Genomic DNA, 15,034 nt, shown 5'->3' with positions numbered 1-15,034 from the left:
GAATAATTATCCCACCTTATAATGTAGCATTCTCTAGTCTGATATATTCTGCAAGACCTAAAATTGCAATTTACAGAACTCTGAACATATTGACCATGCTGGTTGAGAAGTTCTGGAGTTAAAGGCCCAAAACATTAAGTGGAAGAGGACAAATTGTCATACTATGTCAGCAATGTACCCAATTGTAATTAAGGTTCTGACCAGTTCTGGAGAACCAGTAGTGGAAATTTTGAGTGGTTCGGAGAACTGGAAGTAAAAATTCTGATTGGCCCTGCCCCCATCTATTCTCTGCCCCCCAATTCCCAGCTGATCAGGAGGAAATGGGGATTTTGCAGTAACCTTCCCCTGGAGTGGGGTGGGAATGGAGATATTACAGTATCCTTCCCAAGCCACGCCCAACCAAGCCATGCCACACCCACCAAGGCACACCCATAGAACTGGTAGTATAAAAATTTATAACCCACCACTGAACTTCCCAATACTGTACTACTAGCAGTATGGTAACCATGGATAATAAATTTGACTGACAGAAGGTTAGGTAAGGGGAGACTGGTTATAGGAGTACTGTACTCTATGGCATAGCTTACACTTCACACTAAGCCATGCTTTGTGTAACCACATTTTATTGAACAAGCATAATTGGCTGGGTTCATATAAAATATTAAGCCAAAACCAGACAAACCATAGTGATGTATGAATTCAGTCTATGATAATTAAAACAGACTATATGTTTTTCTCTCAACAACAGAAGTATACATTCACAAGGTCATTTAAGTGTTACAGAGCTAGCTTAATCGCCTTGTTATTCAAACTGTGGACAGAAATCTTGGAGGATAAGATAAAGTAAAAAGCGTCAAAAAGAATTTATTCTATCTCATTAAAAAATCAGATTGGGGCTACGGTATGTCCTCAATCTTTGTTTTAAGTTATTCATTGTGTGAAGAAAGCATATTGTTTGTATAAAGAAGACTCCAGATACAAATTGCCATGTTTCCAAATGTTGAAGTTGCAGTGATGGGAAAGATCTTTCTGTGACACCTAGAAAGCTCCTTCCAAAATAAGATAAACAATAGGTCATCCTTCCCCAACCTGTTTTCTTGAAGATATGCTGGAACTCCAACTCCTGCCGTTCTCAGTGGACCATGGTGGTTGGGTAATTCTGGAACATTTAGAGCACCTCTTGGGGAGAAAAATTGGGCTAGCAGAAAGGTACTCGAGCCTAGCATAAGACCATTTCCTATATTTCTAATATTGCTTACAGGTTTGTAGACAAAGTTTTATTTTTTATTCTGCGTTTGCTTTTGGAAACCAGTTATTATTTTGCCCACTTCAGTGGACAGGATAAGTAGCAAAACGGATATTCCAGGTCTAACCCAGCCTCATGAGTCATAAAAGCCCACTTAACATCAGATTATAGCACACACAACAGAAACGGAAATAGAAAATGGCTAAAAATGGAAAATAAAGCCATGACGACTGTTGAGCTTTTCAGTTTAAAAAGTAAGAAACCTTAGAATAAGCTAAAAACAGTACCTGGTGTGGGCAGAAAGTTCAGCATGAAGATGGCAAATCAATGAAAAAGCCCTTCAAAAACCTAAGAGGCAAGCAATAGCGAAATGAGAGTATCAAATAAGTCCAAATGTCTTAATGTGCTGCTTGTTTTCACTGGGAATTCTTTTCAACATACACAATACAGTATGTGAGATCAATTTAAAAAAAAACCTCTGTAAATGAATGAATTTTACAAGGAATATTCAGTACTGTCTGTGTTTTGCAGTACAATCCTGCAAGTATCTATTCATAGTAAGCCTTGATGATTAGGATTCTGTGCCATCAAATTGATTTCAATTCCTGGTAATCCCTGTAGATTTTTCCCATTACGACCTATCTCTAACTTGGGTTTTTCAAGATCTCACAGTGGTGTCCTCATCACCACTGTAACAAATCCATAGGAAAAGCATTGACACCTTTGAATGCTAGTGTCGAAGGAGACTCCTGAAAATAGTCAGGAGTCTATGGGCAGATGGATCACTGAACAAATCAGTCCAGGGTTCTTGTCTGAAGCACAGATGACCAGCCTCAAATTGTCCTACTTTGGACCAGGGGTGAAATGCTACCGGTTCGGGCTGGTTCGCTCGAACCGGTAGTAAAAAATGCTACCGGTTTGCTGAACCGGTAGTAAAAAAATGTAAAAAAAAAATTCCGACAGTCAGCTGAGCGATGTGTGATCATCGGATTTTTTTTTTACATTTTAAGCATTTTTTTTACAACTGGTTCTCCAGAACTGGTTGTTAAAAATGCTTTAAAAAGTAAAAAAAAAAAGTTCTGACAATCGTTCATCGCTTAGCTGATCGTTGGAACTTTTTTTTTTTTTTTACTTTTTAAGCATTTTTTTACTACCGGTTCAGGTAAAAAAATGCTTTTAAGTTTTTTAAAAAAGGTTCAGACGATCGTGCACAGCTGTGACCATCGGAAGCTCTTTTTTTACTTTTTTTAAAGCATTTCTTGCTACCTATTCACCCAAACCGGTAGTAAAAAATGCTTAAAAAGGTTAAAAAAAAAAGGTTCCCAAGATCACACGCCACAGCTGATCCGCTCTCCCCCGCTGTTCTGTTTACCTTCCCAAACCTTCCTTTGGTGTATTCTGTGCATGCCTGCACTGTGCAGTTTTGGAGCAAACTGTGCATGTTTGCGTGCACAGTGCATGCTTAGGGTGCAGCACATAGACGCAGCCAGTGAACCAGTAGCAAACCGGTTCAGATTTCACTACTGCTTTGGAGACATTACACAAATACCTATTTCCTTTGAAAAAGGTGGGAAACGTGGAAAGAAAGAGAAGAGGGTAACCAGCAGCCTGATCGTTTGTGCCTCAGGCAAGAACTCTGGGTTGATTTGTTCAATGACCTATCACATTGAGGCTCTTCTCCAACATCAATGTTCAAAGGCATCAATATTTTTCCTTCTTTGCTTCTTCAGAATCCAAAACCCAGATGAGCTCTTTGGAAGGTCTATGTAAAAGCAAAGGTTGTAATTTCCATGCCATTTCTTCCTCCAAGAGAGCTCACAGGGATTCCTTACCAGAGAAGAGCCTCCCACCATCAGCGCCGCTGCTGGCATACAAGACATTTTGTACAAAATTCCACCTAGTTCCTGTCCCCAAACATTTTTTAATATTCAAAATTTATTAAATACAAATACTTAACAAAATTTACGCAGCTGCTGATTCATGGTTATCACTTAATAACTCATACCTGATTTTGGTGGCCAAGGGTGCATGTGTAAAGTCAGAGAATCTGTGTCATTTTATTGTGGCTCCTTTATCAATCAGAATAGAGCTGGAGGGGACCTTGGAGGTCTTCTAATCCTGCTCCCTGCTCAAGCAGGAGACCCTACCAAGTGACTGTCCAGTCTCTTCTTAAAAACCTCCAGTGATGAAGCAACCACAACTTCTGAAGGCAAAGCTGTTCCACTGGTGGATTGTCCTCACTGTTAGGAAGTTTCTCCTTAATTCCAGGTTGCTTCTCTCCTTGATTAGTTTCTATCCATTGTTCCTTGTCTCGCCTTCTGGTGCTTTGGAAATTAAATTGACCCACTTCGCTTTGTTTCAGCCTCTCAAATACTGGAACACTATCATGTCCCCCCCCAGTCCTTCTTTTCTCTGGACTAACCAAATCCTGCAACTTGTTCTTCATATGTTTTAGTTTCTAGGCCTTTATTAATTTTAGTTGCTCTTTGCATTTTTTCAAAGTCTCAACATCTTGTCTGTAATGTGGTGACCAAAACTGGATGCAGTATTCCAGGTGTGGCCTTACTAAGGTTTTATAAAGCGGTACTAATACTCATATCTTCTCTTTATATTTAGCTGGCCCCCTCCCTCATTGCCATGCTTTTGTGTGTCACTCAATTTGTACACTAGGTTACATTAGCTTCACACAATCTAAATATAGCCATAGCTCCATCTTTGCAGTCATCAACGGTATGGTTTTTTTTCTATGTGAATCCTGAAGATAATAAAAAGGTAAATAAATTAACTCTCTGCTAGGTTTATAATACGTATTATGTCTCCAAACAAGCTCATTGAAACAATTCTCCTAGTCATATTCTATCTCATAATCTCTGGGTCTACATATCAACATACTGAGCATAAGTCTTCCTCCTCCTCCTCCTTTCTTCTTCTTCTTCAAAAAACCTTTTCTCATAGTACATTTTTGAAGCCGCCTCAAGTAGTAAACAAGATGCCAATCTCTGAACTAGTTTAGGGGTCATTTTGAAATCTTGCATTCTTTCCGTGAACTCGGGATTAGATGACAATAATGAAATACCTGTGGCTGATTTATGGTTAGCATTCCCAGGATTCCTTGTCAGCCTAGAACAGTTCCTTTGACTTCTTTTGTTGACTTTAACATTGTTGGCCTCAATTCCCCAGGCGGTTTTATCATTCTTATTATTAGGCTGCAAAGCTTTTGATAGTCAGGGAATGTTTTGGGTGTGGCTGAAGGTCAACAGTATAAATTTTCAGTTTTGAGTAAAGGTAGAAGGCTGTGGAACCTAAAAGAGTATGAGAAGGCGCAAACGGGGGATATCATGAACGTACAGGACCGATGTTCTTGCTAAAATACAAACTGTACAGATAGATCTCGACTCAACAACAGTTCATTTAGCAACCGTTCAAAGATACTGAAAAAAGTGACTTATAACCCTTTCCCACACTTAAACTGTTGCCGCATCCTCATGGTCACATGATCAAAATCCAGCTGCTTGGCAATTGACTCACATCTATGACAACTGCAGTATCCCAGGGCCTTGTGATCACCTTTTGTGAGCGTCCTACAAGCAAAGTCAGGGGAAGGGGAAATCCAGATTCACTTAACAACCGTGTTACTAACTTAACAACTGTCATGACTCACTTAACAACTGTAGCAAGTAAAGTAGTAAAATGGGGCAAAATTCACTTAACAAGTGTTTCCCTTTAAAGCTCCGTTGTGATTGTAAGTTGAGGACTACCTGTATTGCTTGATCTTGAGCAAGTATCTTTTCTGCAAGTTGATTTCTCATTACCATTAATGAGAAGTTGACTTTCGGGAAAGATATTTGCTCAAGATCAAGAAATACAGCTTGTATTTTAGCAAGAATCCTGCAGTATATATTCATGACCTCACCCATGTGTGCCTTATTGTAGCAGGAAATACACACATGCACACACTTCCCAGTCTGATGCTTTCTAAATGTGGGACTACATCTCCCACAAACCCCAGCTGCGAGGGTTGGGAACACATTTAGAGGGCAGTAGGCTTAGGAAAGATGCTGACTTCTAGACTAGAAATTTTTGGCAAGCATTGTTATTCGGCATGTTGAGAATGAGAGTTGGGTGGATCTTTAGTGACAAGTTATATAATCACCTTTTCACTAATCCTACCCACAACCCAGAGTTAAAAAATCGGGTTGCTTGTTGCATAGCCTCTGAAACCAGGTTTATGTTAATGTTAACCGCTCCAATCTTGATTGCAGAAAATATGACTTCAGTAACAGAGTTGTTAAAACTTGGAATACACTACCTGACTCTATGGTCTCTTCCCAAAATCCCCAAAGCTTCAACTAAAAACTGTCTACTATTGACCTCACCCCATTCCTAAGAGGTCTGTAAGGGGCGTGCATAAGAGCAAAAGCGTGCCTACCATTCCTGTCCTATTGTTTCCTTTTGTTATATCCAATTAATATAGTTATTATATACTCATGATTATATATATGCTTATATATTGTTTAGTTATTTCATGCTTATGCTTATATATACTGTGTGACAAAATAAATAAATAAATAATAAATAAATAAATAAATAAATAAATAAAAAATAAATAAATAAATAAATAAATAAAAAAGTTAAAGTCAAGCCATTGTTTATATCACAATATATTCTCCGTGGTCCACACAATTCAGATGCACAGCCCATGAGTACAAGGACTCATGAGAAAAAAACCTGATCAACAAAAACTAAATCCAAGGAAGTGTTCTTTTAATTTCTCTGAACTCCTGTAAAAATGGTCTCACGTCTATTACAAATTTTGTGGCATGTAAGCATAACACAGAGAATAGAATCAGAGTCTTTGCTACCAATGTTGTAGAATATCTAGCAGTATGAAAATCATAGCTAATGTTTAACAATCAGACTGAGAAATAAAATGGTAAATTTGCATTTAAAACTAATACCTGTACAGCATCATTTCGTAATGTCTATATATAATGTTACCATTTTAGCATAAGCATTCTTGTGATTCTGGGCTTACACATCCTACTGAATAATTGTTTAAGTACAGCTGGTTGAATAAACATTGGCTGGATGCACATATCAGGCTAACTGATAAACCAAAGGTTATAAATCTTGGTAGTCGGCTTTACATGTCACACTAAGTCAAAACCAAACATTACAGTTTTCAGATTTTCGACTTGAAGCTAATATTTCTTCAAGACGCAATGCATAGATCCTGCTCTTGATTTAACAGTTTCTACACAGGGGCAGCCAATTAGCAATCACTTTTTAATTTTTATCACGATTACAGTTATCAGCCTCAAATCTTATTTAAATGATGCTGTGATAATTCATTTATTTCCTATGCCCATCTGATGAGATCAGTAGGGTTCTAGTCCAAAACACCTGGTGGGCACCAAATTGAGGAAAAGGCTATTCAAGGTCATTCTCTCCTGCATGTTAAAGGTTTTTGAAGAGGAGACGACAAAATCAGAGGAATAAGTTTAGATTGGTGACTATTCCTATGTCTTTGGGATACTGATTATTTGTGTCTCCAAGTATCATTTCATTGCTAATAATGTATGCACAATCCTCAACCTTTGACCACAACTGAGCCCAAAATCTCTGTGGCTAAGCAAGACATTTGTTAAGTGAATTTTGCCCCACTTTGCAACTTTTCTTGCCACAGTTTGTAAGTGAATTGCTGAGGTTGTTAAGTTAGTAACAAGGTTGTTAAGTGAATCTGGCTTCCCCATTGACTTTGAAAGCCAATGAGGGTCACAAAAGGTGATCATGTAACCCTGGGATACTGCAACCGTTATAAGTATGAGCCAGTTGCCAAGCTTTCAAATTTCAATCATGTGACCTCAGGTTGCTGCAACGGTTGGGTTAATGACAGTCATAAGTCACTTTTTTCAGTATTGTTGAAACTTTGTACGGTCACTAAATGAAGTATCTAAAGTATCATAGAGGCAAATTAAGACCATCACTCTTATCTCTAAATAGACTAGTCAAATACAAGGAAACGGAGGTGATCAATTAAATACACGTCACAATATTCCAGATTTGCAAATGACCAAACATAATTTTAAAAGATTATATAGGGAACAAAGCAGTGGTGGGATTCATTTTTTTTATTACCGGTTCTGTGAGCATGGTTTGGTAGGCATGGCAGAAGAAGGATACTGTAAAATCTCCATTCCCACCCCACTCCAGGGGAAGGTTACTGCAAAATCCCCATTTCCTCCTGATCAGCTGGGACTCAGGAAGCAGAGAATAGATGGGGGCGAGGCCAGTCAGAGGTGGTATTTACTCAACTACTCAAAATTTCCGCTACCAATTCTCCAGAACTGATCAGAACCTGCTGAATAGCACCTCTGGAACAAAGTGTCTTGTTTGTGTTTTGTTTGTGCAAACAAAAAAATGTAAAGTTTAACCATACAAGGCAAAGCATGCATTAAATCAATGAGAAGTTGACATAAAGTCTGATGCCTGTTTATAAGCACTGTCAACATCGCAAGGCTTTTGTGGGAGCAATGCAACAAACTTTGCTGAACAAATTTTTGTCTTTACCTGCTGGCTTCCTCTATTCATTAGCCGCCAAACTGTTATTTTGACAATAGTGTGACCTCCAATATCTTGCTTTTTAAATACTCTTCCAAACAGACTGCTGGAGTGTAAAATTAGTCAATATGAACCGTTAAAAATAAACTACATAATTTTGGCTACACACACACACACTTCCCCTTTTAACAATCTAAGGGCAGTATTATACTTGTTCCCAGAGGTATTTTTGATTCACATATGTAACATTATTTTTAGGTGTGCTTTATAAGCCAGACTTATTGGGAAAGCACCATTAAGCAATAATCTAATTTAGGCAATCACATTGCCAGGCTTCATGAGACAAGCATTACAATAATTTTAAAAATGAGGTTCTACTGCTTTGCTTATATGATTTCAATCTTATTTAAGGTTGGCTGGTATTTGATAATTACAAAATGAACTGCTTCACTCCATTCATTTAGCCCTGCAAGTTCCTGAAGACCTTAAGGATTTCCTTCTCTCATCTAAACTATGGTTTATTTTCCCAACTTCTCACCTCAATAAATGATTCTTAACCCTAGGTGTTTTATACAAGTTAATTAATGGAATGACTTGCCTCCGTAAGTTGTGGGTTGTCCAATATTGGAGTTGTTAAGAAGAGATTGGACAACCATTTGTATGAACTGGTAGAGCGTTTCCTGCCTCTGCAAGGGGGTCGGATTAGACGACCTCCAAGGTCCCTTCCAACTCAGTTATTCTGTTAAATAATTGGCAGGACAATTGAAGCACCAAATATTCCTGAAGTCACCTTTTCTTCATTTTTAAGAGAAAAGCATGCAAAAACTAGTAAAAAAACTGTTTTTTTTTTAAAAAAAACAGGATTGAAGCTTGAAATTGAGATGGCAAGGAGATATCAGACATACATATGTCTGATTAGAGGACTCATAAAGATGTCTAAGCAAAACTTTTTATGTCACAGTATAATAGAATTTGAAGCAGCAAGCAGCATTACTACAGAACAGGACTGCGAGATTCCCCCCTCTCGCAGAACTGGCCCCACACTTTATCGAGGGCCTACCTTGATGATGGATTTTGGAATCCCGAGAGGTGGCATGCATCAAAAAAGGGTCTCAGAAATTTTTTACCATCAGTTTTTAAGGGGTTTTTAAGGGGTTTTTAAGGGGCAGGACGGTAGAGACAGATTGGGGGGGTAATCCGTTGGGGATACGGCCTGGCCCTGCGAGAGCTCGCAGTACGGAGGTTATAGGTTCGGGGGTGAAGGAGGAAGCTGGGGTTCGATCTTATGAGGGTTGTTCCATCGGCACGGTAACTGGGAGGGGCAGATATGGCGGAAGCGAGGGCCCATATCATGTTCGGGGAGTGCGTGCCCGCTGTTTACAAGCGGTCAAGCACTCTGGGTCCTCAGACTTTTCCCATATCCTGTGTAGCCAGATTCCTCAGAGCCTGGACCTTCGTCTGATGTTGTGTAATGCCAAGTCCATGTTGAACAAGGCCCCCCCTCATTTGTGACCTTATTCAGGAGGAGGGCGCGGACCTGATGGGCATTTTGGAGACCTGGTTGGGCACAGAGGGGAGGGGGTCCCCCTGGTTGAAATGTGCCCACCGGGTTTCCGTGCATGCCATCAGCCGAGGGCCCAAGGTAGGGGTGGGGGGTTGGCGGTTGTTATTAATGAAGGTTTGGAACCGAGGGAGGTCACTGTCCCGCAGATAGCCGGATGTGAGTCCCTCCTTGTGAAGTGGGGTCAGGGGAGGCAGGTGGGCTTGTTGATCACGTACCTGGCTCCTTGCTGCGTGGCAACAGCCTTGCCCGAACTGCTCGAGGTGGTGGCCAGGATGGCGGTTGATACCCCCAGACTCATGATTAGAGGGATTTCAACCTGCCGTCGGTTGGTGAATCATCGACGGCAGCTCGGGAGTTCATGGCTTCCATGACGGCCTTGGACCTGACCCAGTTAGTTACTGGTCCCACACACACGGGGGGAAACACGCTGGATCTGATCTTTGTCTCGGGACAGTGGTTGAATAATCTAGAATTAGGGGACTTAGTCATTAATCCCCTGTCATGGTCTGATCATTCGCTCCTTCGACTCGACTTCAGAACCGCCAACCCACACCGCAGGGAGACAGAACCAGTTCGCTGGTTCCGTCCCAGGCGCCTGATGGACCCGGAGAGGTGTCTGACGGAGCTTGGGCCATTCCCTGAGGATCTGGCTCATGGCTCGGCGGAAGAACTAGTCGCTGCCTGGGAAAGGTCGGCGGCTGGGGCTTTGGACTGAGTCGTGCCTTTGCGGCCTCTGACCCGGCGCCAATCTCGACCAGCTCCTTGGTACTCGGAGGAGCTGAGCGAGATGAAGCGCCGGAAGAGACGCCTAGAGAGTGATTGGAGGACTAGCCGTTCTGAACCTGACCGAACACTAGTTAGGTCTCATATTCAGACCTATCTGGTGGCGATAAAAGTGGCAAAACGTGAGTATTTTTCCACTCTTATTGCATCGGCAGATAATCGCCCAGCTGCCCTGTTTAGGATGACCCGCTCCCTACTTCATCAGGGGGCACGGGAGGACCCCTTACAGGGTCGTGCTGAGGACTTCAGACAATATCTGCACGATAAAATCGCTCAGATTCGGGATGGGCTGGACTCTGATTGGGTGGGTTCAGGTGGGATGATGGAGGACGTTCTTGGTGAGGTTCTTGGTGAGGTTATCTGGGATGAGTTTGAGCCTGTGGCTCCCAAGGACATGGACAGGATACTGGGGAGGTTGAATGCGACATGTTTATTGGACCCGTGTCCCTCCTGGTTGGTACTGGCCACACAGGAGGTTACACGAGGCTGGTTACAGGGAATTGTAAATGCTTCTTTGAGAGGGTGCTTTCCCGTCCGCCTTGAAGGAGGCGGTGGTGAGGCCCCTCCTCAAGAAGCCTTCCCTGGATCAAGCTGTGTTATCAAATTACCGTCCGGTCTCCAACCTTCACTTCTTGGCGAAGGTTGTTGAGAGTGTGGTGGCACAAAAACTTCCTCGGTACCTGGAGGAAACTGTCTATTTAGACCCGTTCCAGTCCGGCTTCTGGCCTGGTTACAGCACGGAGACGGTTTTGGTCGCGTTGGTGGATGATCTCTGGAGGGCCTGGGATAGAGGTTATTCCTCTGTCCTGGTCCTATTAGACCTCTCAGCGGCTTTCGATACCATCAACCATGGCATCCAGCCGACATTGTTTGGCGGACGGCACCCTGAGAAGGCCCTCTCTGTGAGAGCGTACGGGTCGGTGGGAGGCAAACGGTAACAGCAGGCGGTCCCGTAAGTACCCGGGTCCTAAGCCATGGAGCGCTTTAAAGGTGGTGACCAAAATCTTAAAGCGCACCCGGAAGACCACAGGAAGCCAGTGCAGACTGCGCAGGAGAGGTGTTACATGGGAGCAACGAGTTGCTCCCACTATTACCCGCGCAGCTGCATTCTGGACTAACTGCAGCCTCCAGGTGCACTTCAAGGGCAGCCCCATGTAGAGAGCATTGCAATAATCCAGGCGGGAAGTTACGAGGGCATGAGTGACCGTGCATAAGGCATCCCGGTCAAGGAAGGGGCACAACTGGCACACCAAGCGTACTTGGTGGAAGGCCCTCTTGGAGACGGCCGCCAAATGATCGTCAAACGACAGCCGCCCATCCAAGAGGACACCCAAGTTGCGCACTCTCTCTGTTGGGGCCAATAACTCGCCCCCCACAGCCAGCTGCGGCTGCAGCTGGCTGAACCGGGGTGCCGGCATCCACAGCCACTCCGTCTTGGAGGGATTGAGCTTGAGTCTGTTTCTCCCCATCCAGACCCGTACGGCTTCCAGACACCGGGACAGCACTTCGACAGCTTCGTTGGGGTGGTCCGGGGTGGAAAAGTACAGCTGCGTATCATCAGCGTACAGATGATAACTCACCCCAAAACCACTGATGACCTCGCCCAGCGGCTTCATGTAGATGTTGAACAGGAGGGGCGATAGAATCGACCCCTGAGGCACCCCACAAGTGAGGCGCCTCGCGGTCGACCTCTGCCCCCCTGTCAACACCCTGCGACCGGTCGGAGAGATAGGAGGAGAACCACCAATAAACGGTGCCTCCCACTCCCAATCCCTCCAACCAGTGCAGCAGGATACCATGATCGATAGTATCGAAAGCCGCTGAGAGATCTAATAGGACCAGGGCAGAGGAACACCCCCTGTCCCTGGCCCTCCAGAGGTCATCCACCAACGCGACCAAAGCTGTCTCCGTGCTGTGACCGGACCGGAAGCCGGACTGGAACGGGTCTAGATAGACGGCTTCATCCAGGTACTGGGGAAGCTGCCATGCAACCACACTCTCTACAACCTTCGCCACAAAGCGAAGGTTGGAGACTGGACGATAGTTACCCAAAATAGCTGGGTCCAGGGAAGGCTTCTTGAGGAGGGGTCTCACCATCGCCTCTTTCAAGGCGGTGGGGAAAACCCCTTCCAGCAATGAAGCATTTATAATTCCCTGGAGCCAGCCTCGTGTCACTTCCTGAGTAGCCAGCACCAGCCAGGAAGGACACGGGTCCAGTAAACGTGGTTGCATGTAACCTTCCCAGCAACCTGTCCACGTCCTCGAGAGCCACAGACTCAAACTCATCCCAAACTACCTCAACAAGACGTGCCTCCTCCATCCCATCTGGATCATCGCAATTTTGGTCTAAACTATCCCGAAGCTGAACGATTTTATTGTATAGATAACCGTTAAACTCCTCAGCCCGTCCCTGTAGGGGGTCATCCCGCCCCTCCTGACGAAGGAGGGAGCGGGTCACCCGGAACAGGGCGGCTGGGCAGTTATCTGCCGATGCAATGAGGGAGGAGACGTAGCGCCGTCTCCTCATTGCCACTAGATAGGTCTTAGTAAAAGACCTCACTAGTGTCCGATCAGCCTCGGGCAGCTAGACCTCCAGGTGCTCTCTAGGCGTCTTCTCCGGCGTTTCATCTCCCTCAGCTCCTCAGAGAACCATGGAGCCAAGTGAGATCTACGCCGGGTCAGAGGCCGCAAAGGCACGACACGGTCCAAAGCCCCAGCCGCGGCCCGTTCCCAGGCCGCAACTAGTTCTTCAGTCGTGCCGTGGGCAAGATCCTCAGGAAACGGCCCAAGCTCCGTCTGGAACCTCTCTGGGTCCATCAGGCGCCTGGGACGGAACCAACACATTGGCTCCGTCTCCCTGCGGTGGTGAGTGGCGGTCCGAAAGTCTAGGTGAAGGAGAAAATGATCTGACCATGACACCGGTTCTGTCACTAAATCTCCTAATTCCAGATCATTAATCCACTGTCCAGAGATAAAAATCAAGTCTAGTGTGCCTCCCCCCGTGTGTGTAGGGCCATCAGTTACTTGAATCAGGTCCATGGCCGTCATGGAAGCCAGGAACTCCTGCGCTGCCGTCGACGCCAAGCCGGCCGATGGCAAGTTGAAATCTCCCATGACCAAGAGTCTGGGAATCTCAACTGCCACCTCGGCAAGCATCTCCAGTAGCTCAGGTAGGGCTGTAGTCACGCAGCAAGGAGCCAGGTACGTGATCAACAGACCCATCTGATTCCTATGGCCCCACTTCACAAGGAGGGATTCACAACCAACTATCTGAGACACAGTGGACTCCCTCGGCTCTAGGCTTTCCTTAATCACAACCGCCACCCCCCCACCCCTAGATTGGGAGTGGGGAGCACCGTTTATCGGTGATTCTCCTCCTATCTCTCTGATCGGTCGTAGACGGTGTTGGCAGGGGGGCACAGGTTGACCGCAAGGCACCTCACTTGTAGGGTGCCGCAGGGGTCGGTTCTCTCGCCTCTCCTGTTCAACATCTATATGAAGCCGCTGGGGGAGATCATCCGTGGTTTTGGGGTGCAGTATCATCAGTACGCTAATGATACTCAGCTGTACGTTTCCACCCCGGACCACCCCAATGAAGCCGTCAATGTGATGTCCCGGTGTTTGGAGGCCGTGCGGGTCTGGATGGGGAGAAATGGGCTTCGACTCAATCCCTCCAAGACTGAGTGGCTGTGGATACCGGCGTCCCGGTACAGTCAGCTGGTTCCATCGCTGGCTGTTGGTGCCGAGTCATTGGCACCTATGGAGAGGGTTCGCAACTTGGGTGTTCTCCTGGATGCTCGGCTGTTGTTAGAAGACCACATGACGGCCGTCACCAGGAGGGCCTTTTATCAGGTGTGCCTGATTCGCCAGTTGCGCCCCTTCATAGACCGGGATGCCTTGTGCACAGTCACTCATGCCCTTGTCACTTCCCGCCTGGACTACTGTAACGCTCTCTACATGGGGCTCCCCTTGAAGGGCACCCGGAGGCTCCAATTGGTCCAGAATGCGGCTGACGGGTGATAGAGGGAGCCACTCGTGGCTCCCATATAACACCTCTCCTGCGCAGGCTGCACTGGTTGCCGGTGGTCTTCCGGGTGCAATTCAAGGTGTTGGTAACCACATTTAAAGCGCTCCATGGCTTAGGACCGGGGTACTTACGGGACCACCTGCTGCCACCGGTAGCCTCCCATTGACCTGTGCGCTCCCACAGGAAGGGTCTCCTCAGGGTGCCGTCAGCCAAACAATGTTGGCTGGCGACCCCCAGGGGGAGAGCTTTCTCTGTGGGGGCTCCTACCCTCTGGAACGAGCTTCCTCCGGGGTTATGATCACTCCCCGACCTCCGGACCTTCCGATGCGAGCTCAAGACCCTATTGTTTCATCGCGCAGGGCTGGCCTAATGTGTAATGTGTTGTTTTTTAATTGGGGTTTTATTATTTGATTTTAAAGATTCTTAATTGTTAGCCAAAATTTAATTAGATTTTTATATTGTTTTTAATTTATTTATGGCTATTGTGAATTCTGTTTTTATGTTGGCTGTGTTATGTTGGACTCTCCTGAGTCCTTCGGGAGAAGGGTGGTATAGAAATCTAATAAACCTAAACCTAAACCTAACCTAAACAGTTGAGCTAAGCCACGCCTAGCCTACTTCCTGTCTCCTTCTTGCTCACACAGCAAATACTGTTTGAGTTTCCAAACACCCCTCAATTCTCTCACACACTGACAGGATGCTAGCCAAATGAATACCAATTGATGCTGCGGGCTGGGACATTCCACTCCCCCTCCCCTTCTGTTCCAACTGCCAGTTGCATTATATTAACACACTCTGATGCTACGGAGTTATACCTTCTACATTAAGTTTCAGGCTGTAAGTGTCAATTTAT

The 15,034-nt window shown here is 45.1% G+C and overlaps 1 long non-coding RNA gene across 1 annotated transcript in view; it reads right to left on the bottom strand.

Moving 5' to 3' along the window:
• Positions 1-383: 383 nt before the first annotated feature.
• Positions 384-15,034, bottom strand: part of LOC131200027 (uncharacterized) — a 28,113-nt gene continuing 13,462 nt past the window's right edge. Inside the window, exons 2-3 of the long non-coding RNA XR_009155481.1 lie at positions 3,252-4,001; positions 384-1,594 (exon numbers count right to left, since the gene is read on the bottom strand). This is a non-coding gene — a long non-coding RNA (uncharacterized LOC131200027). The remainder of the gene's footprint in view (positions 1,595-3,251; positions 4,002-15,034) is intronic.

Source organism: Ahaetulla prasina, chromosome 5, assembly GCF_028640845.1.
Source record: "Ahaetulla prasina isolate Xishuangbanna chromosome 5, ASM2864084v1, whole genome shotgun sequence".
In the NCBI taxonomy this organism is placed as follows: domain Eukaryota; kingdom Metazoa; phylum Chordata; class Lepidosauria; order Squamata; family Colubridae; genus Ahaetulla; species Ahaetulla prasina.
Note: the sequence above shows the minus strand (reverse complement) of the source record. Positions and strands in the feature narration are given on the sequence as shown.